The sequence below is a fragment of the Nasonia vitripennis genome (assembly GCF_009193385.2).
Source record: "Nasonia vitripennis strain AsymCx chromosome 1 unlocalized genomic scaffold, Nvit_psr_1.1 chr1_random0002, whole genome shotgun sequence".
NCBI lineage: Eukaryota > Metazoa > Arthropoda > Insecta > Hymenoptera > Pteromalidae > Nasonia > Nasonia vitripennis.
This window is the reverse complement of record NW_022279588.1, coordinates 2,017,849-2,031,248: the sequence shown is the minus strand read 5'-3', so window position 1 is coordinate 2,031,248 and position 13,400 is coordinate 2,017,849. Positions and strand designations below refer to the sequence as shown.

General features: G+C 39.9%; 1 protein-coding gene across 10 annotated transcripts in view; it reads right to left on the bottom strand.

Annotated features, from left to right (window-relative positions):
• The window catches only part of LOC100678509 (nuclear pore complex protein Nup160 homolog), a 311,275-nt gene that overhangs the window by 982 nt on the left and 296,893 nt on the right, over positions 1-13,400 (bottom strand). The gene's annotated exons all lie outside the window — the stretch shown is intronic.

Genomic DNA, 13,400 nt, shown 5'->3' with positions numbered 1-13,400 from the left:
TTGCATTTTTTGAATCATCCCATTGTTACAAACAATTCAGCTATAATGCATTTGAAAGAAAATAAAATAACCTCCTTTTCCTCGTTAGGTCCTCGGGATCAACCGCAGATAAAATGTTTGGCAGATAAAATGAAAAAGGTGATTTTTTAAATAAATTCATCTCTAAAACTAATCATCATAACCTCACGAAAAAATTCATGTCGATGGGTCACATGTCAAACTATATCCCATTAAAATTTCAAGTGATTTTACCAATTATTTTTTCAGTAATAAATCGAAAACTGAAAAATATTATTTTTTTTGTGCCTTGATTACAGATGTAAAAAGGCATTGGACTTGAGATATTGGGAAAAAGTATGTAATCAAAAGCTTTAAAATTTTCTTTGGTGATTCATAACAAAAAATCCTATTTGCTGCTAAAATTTTAAACGATTTCGTCGAGCGGTTTTCATGTAAAGAGCTAAAATAGTATACCTCGGACTATGGTACGTCAAAACAAACCCCCTCCACGGGGGGGGGGCTGTCCGCGCTATAGTCCGACATGATAGGGGAGGGGGAGTCAAATTACACGATGCCTGCCATACCAAGTACGCGGTTCGCCCAGCAAGCCACAAAAAATGTATGTGACACACCCACCACGAAGGATCAGTGTAGTAAGGGAGGGGGAGTGTCGTCCAAATACACACACACGCACGCACATAACGAAACGACGATGGATACGTGTTTAATTTCCAAAGAGAAATTTTATAATACTGTAAACAAGATGGGATTCTTTTGAGATTGGCGTGCTTAGCTTTCCGCAAAACGTTCATGGAATTTGATGTAGACCCTTTTACTGAATGTACAACTATAGCCTCTTCTTACATGCGAGTGTTTAGAAAGAAAATCTTGAAAAAGGATCAAATTGGTATTATACCACCTCGTGGTTATAGATTGACAGGCAATCAGTCTGAAATTGCTATACACTGGCTCACCTGGATGGAGCAACAAGTTCTTCATCGTGACATCGAGCAGGCGGGGCGGGGACGGGAAAAAAGACTACCAGAAAATATCGTGATTGATGGTTATTGTGCACCGCAAGGCGAGGATAATCACCGTGGTATAGTGCTACAGTTTCACGGCTGTTTTTGGCACGGGTGTCCCCAATGTTATAGAATAAACAGAGATACAAAATTAGTTAATGGTGAGTCGATGGATGTAAGATACGAGAGAACATTAGGAATCCGTAATAGGTTAAGGTCAGTCAATTATCAGTTGATTGAAAAATGGGAGTGTCAGTTTAATCATGAGGTTTCGCCAAATGAGGAACTCCGTCATTTTATTCGTGAAAATGTGATGACAGCCTGTTGAATGGTGAGCAAGATAACTTTCGAAAAAATTTTTTCACGTATCGGGAGAGCACTGAAGTATAAGAAAATAATTCAAAAGAAATCAGACAGTAGCAGCAGTAGCAGTAGTGGTAGCAAAGATGATGACACTGTGAAGAAAGGAGCTAGAAAAAAACAAAAACATCGTAAAGGGAAAACAATTAAAAAAGTGACTAGAGATATAACGCAAGATGAGTAGAAAAAGAAGATTCGAGAACATTTATTACGCGCCTCCACATCCGGCAGCGTACGCTAGTGTTAATAAACTTTTTCAAGCTACACGTGGGAGGATAAAAAACAGTAAAAAGAAGAGAAAAATCCAATCGTGAAAATATTGTTGAGTGGCTCGAGAGTCAAGATGCGTATAATCTATACCGGCTAGTTAGACGTCGATTTGCGCGACGTAGTTATAATGTGCGTAATTTGGATGACGTGTGGGAGGCTGATCTCATGGATTTGAGATCCTTAAAAACTTACAATGAGGGTTACGCTTATAGCTTGACTGTCATCGATGCTGTCAGTGCATATAGCTGGCTGGAACCGATCGAGCAGAAAACTTCTAAAAATACCGCTGAGGCTTTCTTGCAAGTGCTGTCGAGAAGCAATGGTCGTAAACCAATATGTCTCCAGACAGACAAGGGTAAAGAATTCCTCGATTGTGAGACGCAGCAAGTTTTGCGCAACAACGACATTGTTGACAGAGTGGCACGTAGTCCTGATACGAAGGCTGCCATCGCTGAGAGAGTGATAAGAACTATTTAACAGCGAATTTGGCGATATTTTACTCACAAAAATACACGCAGATACATTGACGTATTGCAGAATATTATAAAATTATTAAAAATTGCACGGATTTCTCTGACACGTCAACCACCTATCTACCATTTACAAGATTTGTCAGGTGAGGACATAGACATCATCATTTGAAATAGAAAATTTTTGCGTAGCAGAGGAAAGGGTCGTTCGAAGGAGTATTTTGTCAGCTGGGAAGGTTATCCAGAAAAGTTCAATTCCTGGGTCAAGGCTAATCAAGTTTCGCATATATAAAAGATCAGTTTCACATTATTCTGCCTAGCAACAGCAGCATAAATTATTTCGCGGAAAACACTACGACGCATTATATTACACAGTTGCCACAACAGATCAAATTACAAGGTTCATGGCTGGTCGAACTTACAGAGATTCAGATCCCCTTGACATTTCAACACGTGCCACCTGAGAAAGAAGAGAGAATATTTTCGCTGAAACGAATTCCTCCCACGAAACTGGAGACGAATCAGCTAAGAGTGGAAAATTTTACAATCGCAGAATCAATGATTCGTTCAGGAAATTACAAAGACGTTCACACTCTGGTTGAGGAGATAAATAATTTAGAATGTGTTAGCGGGCATTAAAAGGTGACAGTTGAACGTGGTGGCTATGTGACAGTCAGCAGAATCTGTGGAAAAACTAGCTGCTTCCAGTTCAGTCATGAGCTCCGTTTATCGGAAAGAGTGCGAAAAATTCTTGGATTTGAAAAAGATAGTCAAATTCTTTTTACTACTGATCAATACATAATAGAGGCTGATAGACCCGCTCGACTTTCTAATAGTCTGCCATCCATATTTATGATCTACAGCGACATCTGTGAACCGTATGTGAAAGGTGATGTACAATTAAGACTGCTACGAGCTGTATCGATGAATACTGATAATTACGAATATGGTACTACCCGAATAAAAAGTTTCTTCCCACAAATGTACATCCTTATCAAATAGGTCACGGCGGTATCGGCTCCTTCCTAGCAGGTATATTTCGTCGAGTCCTCTCTCTAATTAGTCGGGGAGCAAAAGCTGTGGGTAAAGAGGCTGTGCGTACAGCTTTTAATATCATGTCTGATGTGACGACACGCAACACACCTCGTAATAATAAGAAGAAGAATCCTGGGAGGGGACAAAAAAAGAGCAGAACAGCTAGAGATATTTTTGACAGTTAAAGATGGCGTTCCTACATACTCATTCGAGCAAATGTCCAAAGTCCGAGCTACTATTGTTTGACATTTCACCTACGCGAACTACAATCGAGGGTTCGCAATAGGTTCAATATAAACCGATATCATCTTTGACCGATGACTCACTGATAGAATTTGTGATCACCGGGAATAGTGATGAATACCTCGATCTAGCTCATACAATGCTTAGTGTTCGTGTAAGTTTGAGATGCAAAATAGACGAAGAAGATGTACCTGAAGCAAACCAAGCAGTTTTTAGACTTTCATCAAACCAAGTAGGCTCAATCAATAATTTGATGCACTCACTGTTCAATCAAGTAGATGTTTTTTTCAATCAGAAACCTATGTCGCCACCTACTAATGCCTATGCTTACAGGGCATACATATAAACATTGCTGAATTATGGACCTGTCGCTAAAACTTCTCACTTGTCGACTGTTTTGTGGTGCAACGATACGGCAGAAAAAATGAACGACACAGAAAATCAGATCGAGGGTCTTGCGAAGAGATGAAAATTTCTGGCTATAAATAAACCCGTGGACATTATTGGACATCTTAATACAGATGTGTTTAATCAGGAGAAGCTGTTGATCAATGGAGTTGAAGTGAGAGTGCGCTTAGTGAAATCTCGTGATAACTTCTGTCTAATGGATCCATCGGGTTACTATACTATACACATTGAGGAGGCTAATCTTTTCGTCAGGCGTGTTAAAATTAGTCCGGGTAAATTGCTAGCACACGCTTAATCACTCTCAAAAACTACGGCTAAATATCCTTTGACGCGTGTAGAAGTCAAAGCAATTACTATGCACAGCAGTGTACACGGTAAAACATTGGACATTATATTGGGTCAGCTACCAAAAAGAGTTATCCTAGGGTTTGTTATAATAAAGCATTCAATGGCGATCGACAGCTTAACCCCTTCAATTTCAAACATTTTAATATAAATTTTCTATGTTTGTACGTTCACCGTGTACAGGTGCCTTCAAAGCCACTGCAACCGGACTTAACAGCAAAAAATCTATATGTGGATACGTATCACACACTATTATCTGATACAGGTATACACTTTCTCAACGAGGGCAATCAAATAACGCGCGAATCATATCTACATGGTTACTGTCTATTTGCCTTCGATTTGACTCCAGATTTATCTGTTAATGACTGCAGTCATTGGAACTTGATCAAACACGGCAGTGTTAGATTAGAAGTACTTTTTGCCTATGCTCTAACAAAAACGGTCAATTGCATTATATATGCGGAGTATGATAATATTTTGGAAATCGATGCTTCACGGCAAGTCATTGTCAATTTCAGCAGTTAAATCACAGATGTCGCTTTCCACTACTGCTACTGTAAACATATATAATATAAGAGGAGCGGTCCTCCTCTCACAGTTATCTTTTCTCTGTTTGCTTACGTTTACCTCCTATATTATACACTTCATCAAACATGGATGTGGCCATTGACATCCAGTTCTTCAAAGGTACCAACTGTCGAAATATACCGAAAGAGGTTGCCGTAGTGGCTGTTAACGGTGAATTCAACGGTCATTGGATGGTGAAATCTACAATACCTCTTCGTTATTTGAGTAAAGATGTACGAAATCAGAATGATTGGCTGACCCAATTTCATCACAGAATCGAATACTCTGAGGGTGAGGTGTCACTGAAGACGGTTCAAAAAATATTAAGAGAACTTTAGAAAGAGTGCGAAGTATATACGTTAGAGATAATGATAAATGGATAGCGTTGTGCAAAATCATAACTAATCGGAATATTTTTAATATCGAGTACCGTACAGATTGTCCATCTTTCGATAAATTATCGTCCGATGCGTACTGCATGCATCACGCTGTCAAAACGTACTACACAAATTATCGGTGTGCTTTAAATAACGCTTACAAGCTAAAATCCTGCCTATCGACGTGTAAAAATTCGAAAACTGTTATTAACGAAATTTGTAATTGATCAGATACCGAAGGTGTGGACGAAACCGACAGCGTTCATTCTTAATACGGATGATCATACGAAATCGAGTATGCATTGGGTATATGTTGACGAATCTTGCAACGCATTTTATTTTTATAGTTTTGGCCTCCCCCTATTTATACCCGATCATATAAATCGATTGCGAAAAAATTGTAAACAATTTCGTTGGAATAACATTCGACTGCAGAGCGAGTCTTCCGACGTATGCGGTCAATATTGTATCATGTTTTTGCGTTATATGAGCGATGGTCTGGATTTTAATAAATTTCTCGAGAATTTCACTGACAATATGCAAAAATGGGATGCGGTGGCGGCATTGTCAGGTGCTTACATAGCTGCAATTCTAATATGTTATTATTACAGCGTAAAATTACTGTGAGACAAGGCGTTTTTATTTTCAACCTCCTAATGTTTGTGAATCAGCGTTCATTGATAGCTGACACCCGATAAGTGTCATTCACCTGGTGTGGTTTCCTCTACCACAATCATAAATTCCAACCATTGACGAGAATATTTTAAGAGATCGCGGGCAGAGAGTCAGTTATTCGTTTGTGAAAAAAGCTGACTTCAATCGCTAAGCTCACTCTACAGTTTGGACAAATCTTACGCAATGGAAATTATCGTTGGGCTGGAATATAACAACTTCAGAGATGAATACTACAAACCTGTGGTGCGTCTATTTGGAGATGACTTTAATAGAATCGCTTTCACCTACGACGAGTGGTTACAATTGACAGACTTTTTCAACGATTTTTACAAGTATCTTTGTGGTTGCGGTGAAGACCTGATGGGTCAACAAATTTGCGGTTCAGGCTGGACAGTGAAATTTACTCGTAGTCAGAGGGATAAGGTTATCAAAATTAAAGATTACGTCCCTCCATCAACACTTGGGGTTATCACAAAACGGTATCGTTCAACTATTATTTAAAAAGAGACACATTTCTCTGTTTACACGAATATATCGTAAAATGTATTGATGCACGTCTAGAATATCTCATATCTGTAGTGGGTAGTGCAAGTTGTGATGCGGGAGAGGCTTTAGAGTACATTAAAAATTTTGATCTTGATAATATACCCGTATTAAAACTTGGCATGTATACATGCACTATTATTCAAATTATTAATGTCATTGATGACGAATGGTTTGATACTGTTACCTCCATTGTACAAAAACGTGCAAATGAGGCGAAGGATGAAATATCCTTTAGCCGGAATGATATTGTCGATTTATTTTACCAGCTTGCGTCACATCATCTAGATGTAATTGTCGATTTATTAAATGAACATAGTAAGTGACAAATTATTATTATTTAATTTTTCATCATAACCGAAACCAGTTTTTTTCTGTCTTACCAATGTATATCGCAATAAATTTGTATAATCATAAATGTTTTAATAAATCATCGATTATTATTCATAAATATAAATATACTTGTTTTTTACTTTATTTATTCCTTTACCGTTTTCATTTCTCCTTCCATTATATCTTTATATTAAGTAAAAAAATAGAAAAGTAAATATCACGATTAAAAGTATATTATTTAAATATTTTATATATTGGAGGTCGTTTGGCGCGCTTCGGCGGAGACAGACGGGTTTAGTTAAGGAGTAGCATTGCTTTATACATATCGCGATAGTAAAACGGAGAAGTGAGAAAGAAGTGGAGAGATTGAGAGGGGTGAGAACGGGGAAGTTTGTGAGTAATAAATAAGGCAGAGAGGGAGAGGGAGAGGGAGAGGGAGAGGGAGAGGGAGAGGGAGAGGGAGATTTAGATTTATTTATTTTATTTTTCTGTACATTATATTATACAATATTTACATTTTAGTCATTTCTGTATATAGTATTTTTAATTTAGTTTGGGTGATAGATGTGTGTGAGATGGAATGTGCAATGGAATGTGATGTGATGAGGGCGAGATGGGAAGATGCGAACTGTATGTGGAGAGTGAGAGAGAGCCGACTAGGACTCGATGTTGTCCTGAGCCAAGAAGTGGCGTTTGGCCAGTGTTTTTTTAAAAGTGTGACAGAGTTTGTGTTGCAGATGAGATGGTAGAGCGTTCCAGAGATATGAGGCGCTGACATGAAATAACTTCCGCAGCGTCACTGTGGCGAAGGGAGGTATGTCCAGGGGTTCACCTCCCCCCTTACAGGGCGGAGTGTAACATGGAAGTCGAAAAAGGCCATGATATAGGCTGGAGTGGCAGTGTTAAAGAGCTTCCGTAAGAAGCAGGCCATGAAGTATTTTCGACGTCCAGCGGTGGTGAGACATTGCAACTCACGCCTTTAGGGGGAGATGTGCTCGTCCCTTCTTACACCATAGATGTAACGGATTCCCATGTTTACCAGTCTCTGTAGTTTGGTGTCTAGTTCTTGAGTCAGGTCACAGTAGTCAATGATAGGGAATAATAATGCTTGCACAAGGTGCTTGCGCAGTCGATGATCAGTGCCTTTCTAAAAAAATTGAGTCTGTACATTAGTGAATGGGCAGGTTTACACAATTGTGTGACGTTTTCTTTCCAAGTTAACTTAGAGTCGAGCACGAACCCTAGACTGCGCACAGTTGATTGGTATTCGACCCGGGCTCCCCCTATATTAATATAGGTATTAGCAAACGTTGGCAAAGCGCTTATGTAGTCGAGAGAACCCAGGATGATTGCCTGCGTTTTGCGAACGTTTAGTTTTAAATGATTCTGTGCAGCCCAGCCTGAAATCCTGTCGGCGTTAGCAGTCATCCTCTCGGAACAGGAGTCGAGCTCCTCCAGGCGGCATTGGTTGTAAATCTGCAAGTCATCCAGAGAGAGAGAGAGAGAGAGAGAGAGAGAGAGGGAGAGAGAGAGGGGGAGAGGGAGAGAGAGAGAGATTAGATTAATTTTTTAGATTAATTAATTTTTATTTGCATACATTATGTTGTACGATTCAATATGTACAGCAGAGTAGTAAAAGTACAAAAATAATAAGTTTGAGGTATCTGTTTTAGTAGGTGTGTAGTGTGAAAGTATGCTGAGGTTAACATGGATAAAGCGAGAGTGAGCAAGTGTGTGCGTGTGCACGATGTTTATGTGTTTATGCATTTTCGAGTTCGAAAAAGTAATCTTTAGCTAGTTTCTTGAATACTGCGATGGATGTAGTGTTACGGAGGTGTGATGGCAAGTTGTTCCATAGGTATAAGGCGCTGATATGAAACGAATTCCTCAGCGTCTCCGTCGCGAAATTAGGGATATCCAGAGGTAGCACTTCCTCCCTAATAGGCCGGAGTGCTACGCGAAAGTCGAAGTAGGCCAGTACGTATGATGGTACGGCAGTATTAAACATTTTTCGTAAGAAAGAAGCAGTGAAATACTTCCTGCGTCCGGCAGTGGCAAGCCACTGCAGCTCCCGCCTGTATGGGGAGATGTGTTCATCTCTCCTTACACCATAGATGTACCGAATCCCCGTGTTCACGAACCTCTGTAGTTTTAAGTCGAGTTCCTGCGTCAGGTCACAGTATACAAGAGAACAGTAGTCTATAAGGGGAAACAGGAGCGCTTGCACTAAGTGCTTGCGCAATCTGAGATTGGTACTTTTTCTGAAAAAGTAAAGTCAGTATATTAGCGAGTGAGCACGCTTACACACTTGTGTAACGTGCTCCTTCCACGAGAGTTTAGAGTCAAGCCAGTCCCAGATTACGCACAGAAGATTCAAAGCTGACCTGGGCACCTCCAATGTTGATATAGGTGTTAGCTATTGAAGGTAGTGCATTTATTTAGTAGGGGGAGAGAGAGAGAGAGAGAGCGAGAGAGAGAGAGAGAGAGAGAGAGAGAGAGCGAGAGAGAGAGAGAGAGAGGGGTGAGAAGAAAGAAGGAAGAATGTATAAAGCAAAGATAACAGATATGAGAGATAAAATACGATGTACTTAAGCGATAAAAATATGAATAAGGCAAAAAAGTGATACATATTGTAAATACTTAATTATGGTATAAACAATAAAGATTAATAATAATAATATTTCATATATTAATCAATTAAACAAACACTGATGCACGTTCGTAAACGATGCAAGAAAAGACTAGATAAAGACTAGATAAAGTAGACAACTCCTAGCCCGAAAAATCTGGTACTCTTTCATTAGAATCTTTGTGTAGACAGATCTCATTCTTTTACCTTTGAAGCTGCACATAAATAATATGTTCTGGAGACATTCGCGGCGTAGTATAGTTTATTGCACTGATTGCTTAAGATAACTCTTTAAGAGAGAGAGAGAGAGAGAGAGAGAGAGAGAGAGAGAGAGAGAGAGAGAGAGAGAGAGAGAGAGAGAGAGAGAGAGAGAGAGAGAGAGAGAGAGAGAGAGAGAGAGAGAGAGAGAGAGAGAGAGAGAGAGAGAGAGAGAGTAACATTTGCTTTAACACAAAGGGTGTTGTGCAGCCACTTTTATACATACATGCGGCGCGCGCATTATAATATATGTGTATGAATGATAAATGTATGTATGTAGGTGTGAATGTACGTGTGTAGGTACGAAGGTGATAGTTTCTTCGGCGGCTCGATACCCGCTCTCTCCACGGCCTATATAAGGACCTGTACGGGCTATCCAAGCCCACTAGCTCCGGCGCAACTAAAGCACCTAGTCTCCTCTCAAGAGCAACTTACGCCTTGAGAAGATATAAAACTTAGAAATATTTCGATATATCAAAAGACTTATAAATTTAGCTTGTCGAACCTGATAACACAACTAACGTGTATCAGGTAGAGAAACTTAAGATAATTTTAAATTTTGTATACACTTAGAAAATCGTGATCTAAAGCCAATAACGCAAAATAAAGCGTATTGACTTATAATTAGATTGTACAATCGTAGCGAACATATAAACTTTTCTGTTGCCAAGAATATTTGCAATTTACGCAATATTCTATCTAAAAACGTTTAAACTTTTGCGTAAATTTATGATTTGTCCGTCGATTTCCGACCTTTCCTCAGTTAGACAATTATCCTATAATCTGCGTAGCCATAGACCTATACACGAGCATCTGGCGCATTCGAAATTTGGGTTCTATTCGACCTCACACAGACTAAAGCGTGCCTGAAATTCTCTCCCTCAACGTATCACTGTCATTGAGCAATTGTCGGAATTTAAAGTGAATCTCAAGTCATTTGTATCGGCATTTAGTTAGGTAACTTGGTTTATATTATCTTGTTGTTTTATATTGTTCGTTCTATTCAATATTTGATGTACATGAATTCTATATTTTTGTAAGGGCATTCTTGCCCGTTGATATATATATATATATATATATATATATATATATATATTTATATAAATAATATAGTTGTTCCAAGTCCAGCTTCCCCCCCTCCTCAGCCTCTCGTCAAAATAACGTTAAAACGTTGCAAAAAAGCGTTACTTTTTAGTTATGAAGCCCCCCTTCAGCCCCCCTCAGTTACTTTATTCAACATTTATAGTAAAAAATATTATTCATTATCTTAAAAGTTCTATTTTTTCCACGCCACCCATGAGGTGAATTGAAGAGAGCGTTTTTTTTCTCTGATGACAAAAATTTTAATGTTTTAGAATTAGAAATTAATATAGAATCTCATAGTAATTTCAATAAGCAATGATGTATATTATTCGTGTATTTTCAATACTTTATTCTGTACTCGCGCGATGTTAGCTCGGCATGCAAGCGCGGTGTGGCCAAGTCGTACGCGGAGGCGCGCGTGAGACACTGCGCGTAAAGGTTGACTGTTTCGGGCTTGCGACCAGTAAACACACGTGCGCGGAGACCAGACTAAAGTATCCCGGTAAACGAAATCGTGTCGACAAGCATCATTCGATCAATCAACTCCCATGGCTGGCACCTTCGATCTCAGCTTGATCCAGATGCCACCGAATCCAGGAGCCTTTCGAGGAGTGGAGCAGCTTGGCTAGGAGGGACGCCTCCTCGATCGGATTCTGTCGTTTGACCTTGGTCACCGGAGATCGTGCTTGACGCATGCTTCGCATCTCCGTATATCTCATGAATCTTTTCAAGCGACTATAAAGACGCCAAAGCCGAGATTCGTGCCACCGAATCCTCGGCTCGTCTACCGAACACCGTCCTCTCTCGCAACTATTGTAACCAATTAAAGTGATCAATATATGCAACTATTCTATTCACAAGTTGCGCTTTTTGCTGTTACGAACCACGTCCTTCCTATCTTCTGTTCGCGGACTGGACAGGGTTGGACTTGGATATAGCCGCGGCATCGTTGTCGCCGTTGGCAGCCGAGCAACTCTGTGCGCGGAAAAAGCGCGGCGAGCTTCACTCGCCGTGCATTTTATATACGCGAGTGACTTAGCTGCATTGCACGGAGTCGTCATTGCACCGACGGCTAACGTCCGTGGGCGACTCCAGCGTCATCGAGGGATAGCCGTGGCGTAGTATTTTAGATAAAGAAACTGCTTGGTCACTGCGGCATCTTTGTGACCGCCGTGCACAAGGCCAGTTGCTCCGTTACAAACTGGCGCCACAACGTTGCAGGTAACGAACAAGAGTATCGCAGTGGGTGTGTATTAAAATAAATTCGTGTAGCAAGAAGGAAGAATTAGCTCGTCTCGCGGAAGAACGAATTTTAACCCTAGCGCAAATGACCCAAGCAGAGAGGATGGCGGCTCTGCCATTCGTATTTAGGCGTAGCCGCAGAATAATGCGAGAACGACAAAGATGAGTGGCAAAGCTGGGAAGAGTTCTATACGACGACGACAAGATGGTACGGCACGAACAGGCGATTCCAACAACGGACGCAGAGAGAAGATACCAAGGCGTGCACAGCCCCGTGCGCGATTTTGCGACATGCCTATGAGGCATGATGAAGGAAATAAAGCCATCACCAAGCCTGAAAAAACAGCTAGACCTCTTACATAAAAATCTGATGCCAGAACTGCAAAGGTTGACCCCTTGTATGAACTGCCACGACTGGGACAGTTTCTAAAGAAGACAAAACCGTACTGGCGAGCGGGCAAGAGTACCGTGCGCCTCCACCACTGGAGCAAACTCTACTAGCATTGCTTGCGTACGTTGCGACGGGGTAAACGTCGAAGTAGGAATCTCTCTCTCTCTCTCTCTCTCTCTCTCTCTCTCTCTCTCTCTCTCTCTCTCTCTCTCTCTCTCTCTCTCTCGCTCAACCTACTCTCTGTCAGGATTGCATCACCACGAGATCATACTTATATTAGTGGTACTGCATTTTAGATAGAGAGAAGCAGAGTAGCAGCCCAGTGACGTGCTATGCCGTACCGCATCATCGCCAGTCGCCCTACTATAACTCTGCCGACGCACACGTACACACACCAACAAGCGCCGATACCCGCCGGAATCGCTGGAGCTTGAACAAGAACGACCAGCTAGGAGGGGGAAACTACCCGCGACAACGAACAAAGTGACATACCGTGCGCGCGTGTATGTGTGACACGGAGTTGATGTGAGTGACTTAATTGTCGACAAAAAACTGTACTAAAAATTATGTAAAGTGTGCAGAGTGAGAGAGATTAGATTAGATTAAATTAAATAAGTTTTATTTCTGTACATTGTGTTGTACAATTCAAAATAACAGTGTAAAGTAAAACAAGTTATAATTTGTGTATGTGAGAGATGATATATATATATATATATATATATATATATATATATATATTATATATATATATATATATATATATATATATATATATATATATACTAGTGGGGCTCCGCCCCCCTGCTCGCTTCGCTCGCCAACCCCCTATTGTAGTTTCTGTGTGATTTTATCTTCAAAATTTTATTTTCATGAACTGATAATTATGTTCTGGATGGTTGAAAATGATCGATCTTATTGTATAAGAAAACCTGTTACTGGAAGTAAAAGTATTATTTAACATTGAACTTCTACTATTAATGGCATTTAATAGTAGAATTTATTAATAGTTTTAGCTAGTTTTTGAAGTTTTCTGACGCTTGAAATTCATCATTTGAATTTATATATATATTTTTTTTTAAATTAATTTTAATTTTTTTTAATGTTCTTAATGTTTAAATCTTTGTGCCGCAAAAGGCATCTATAAAA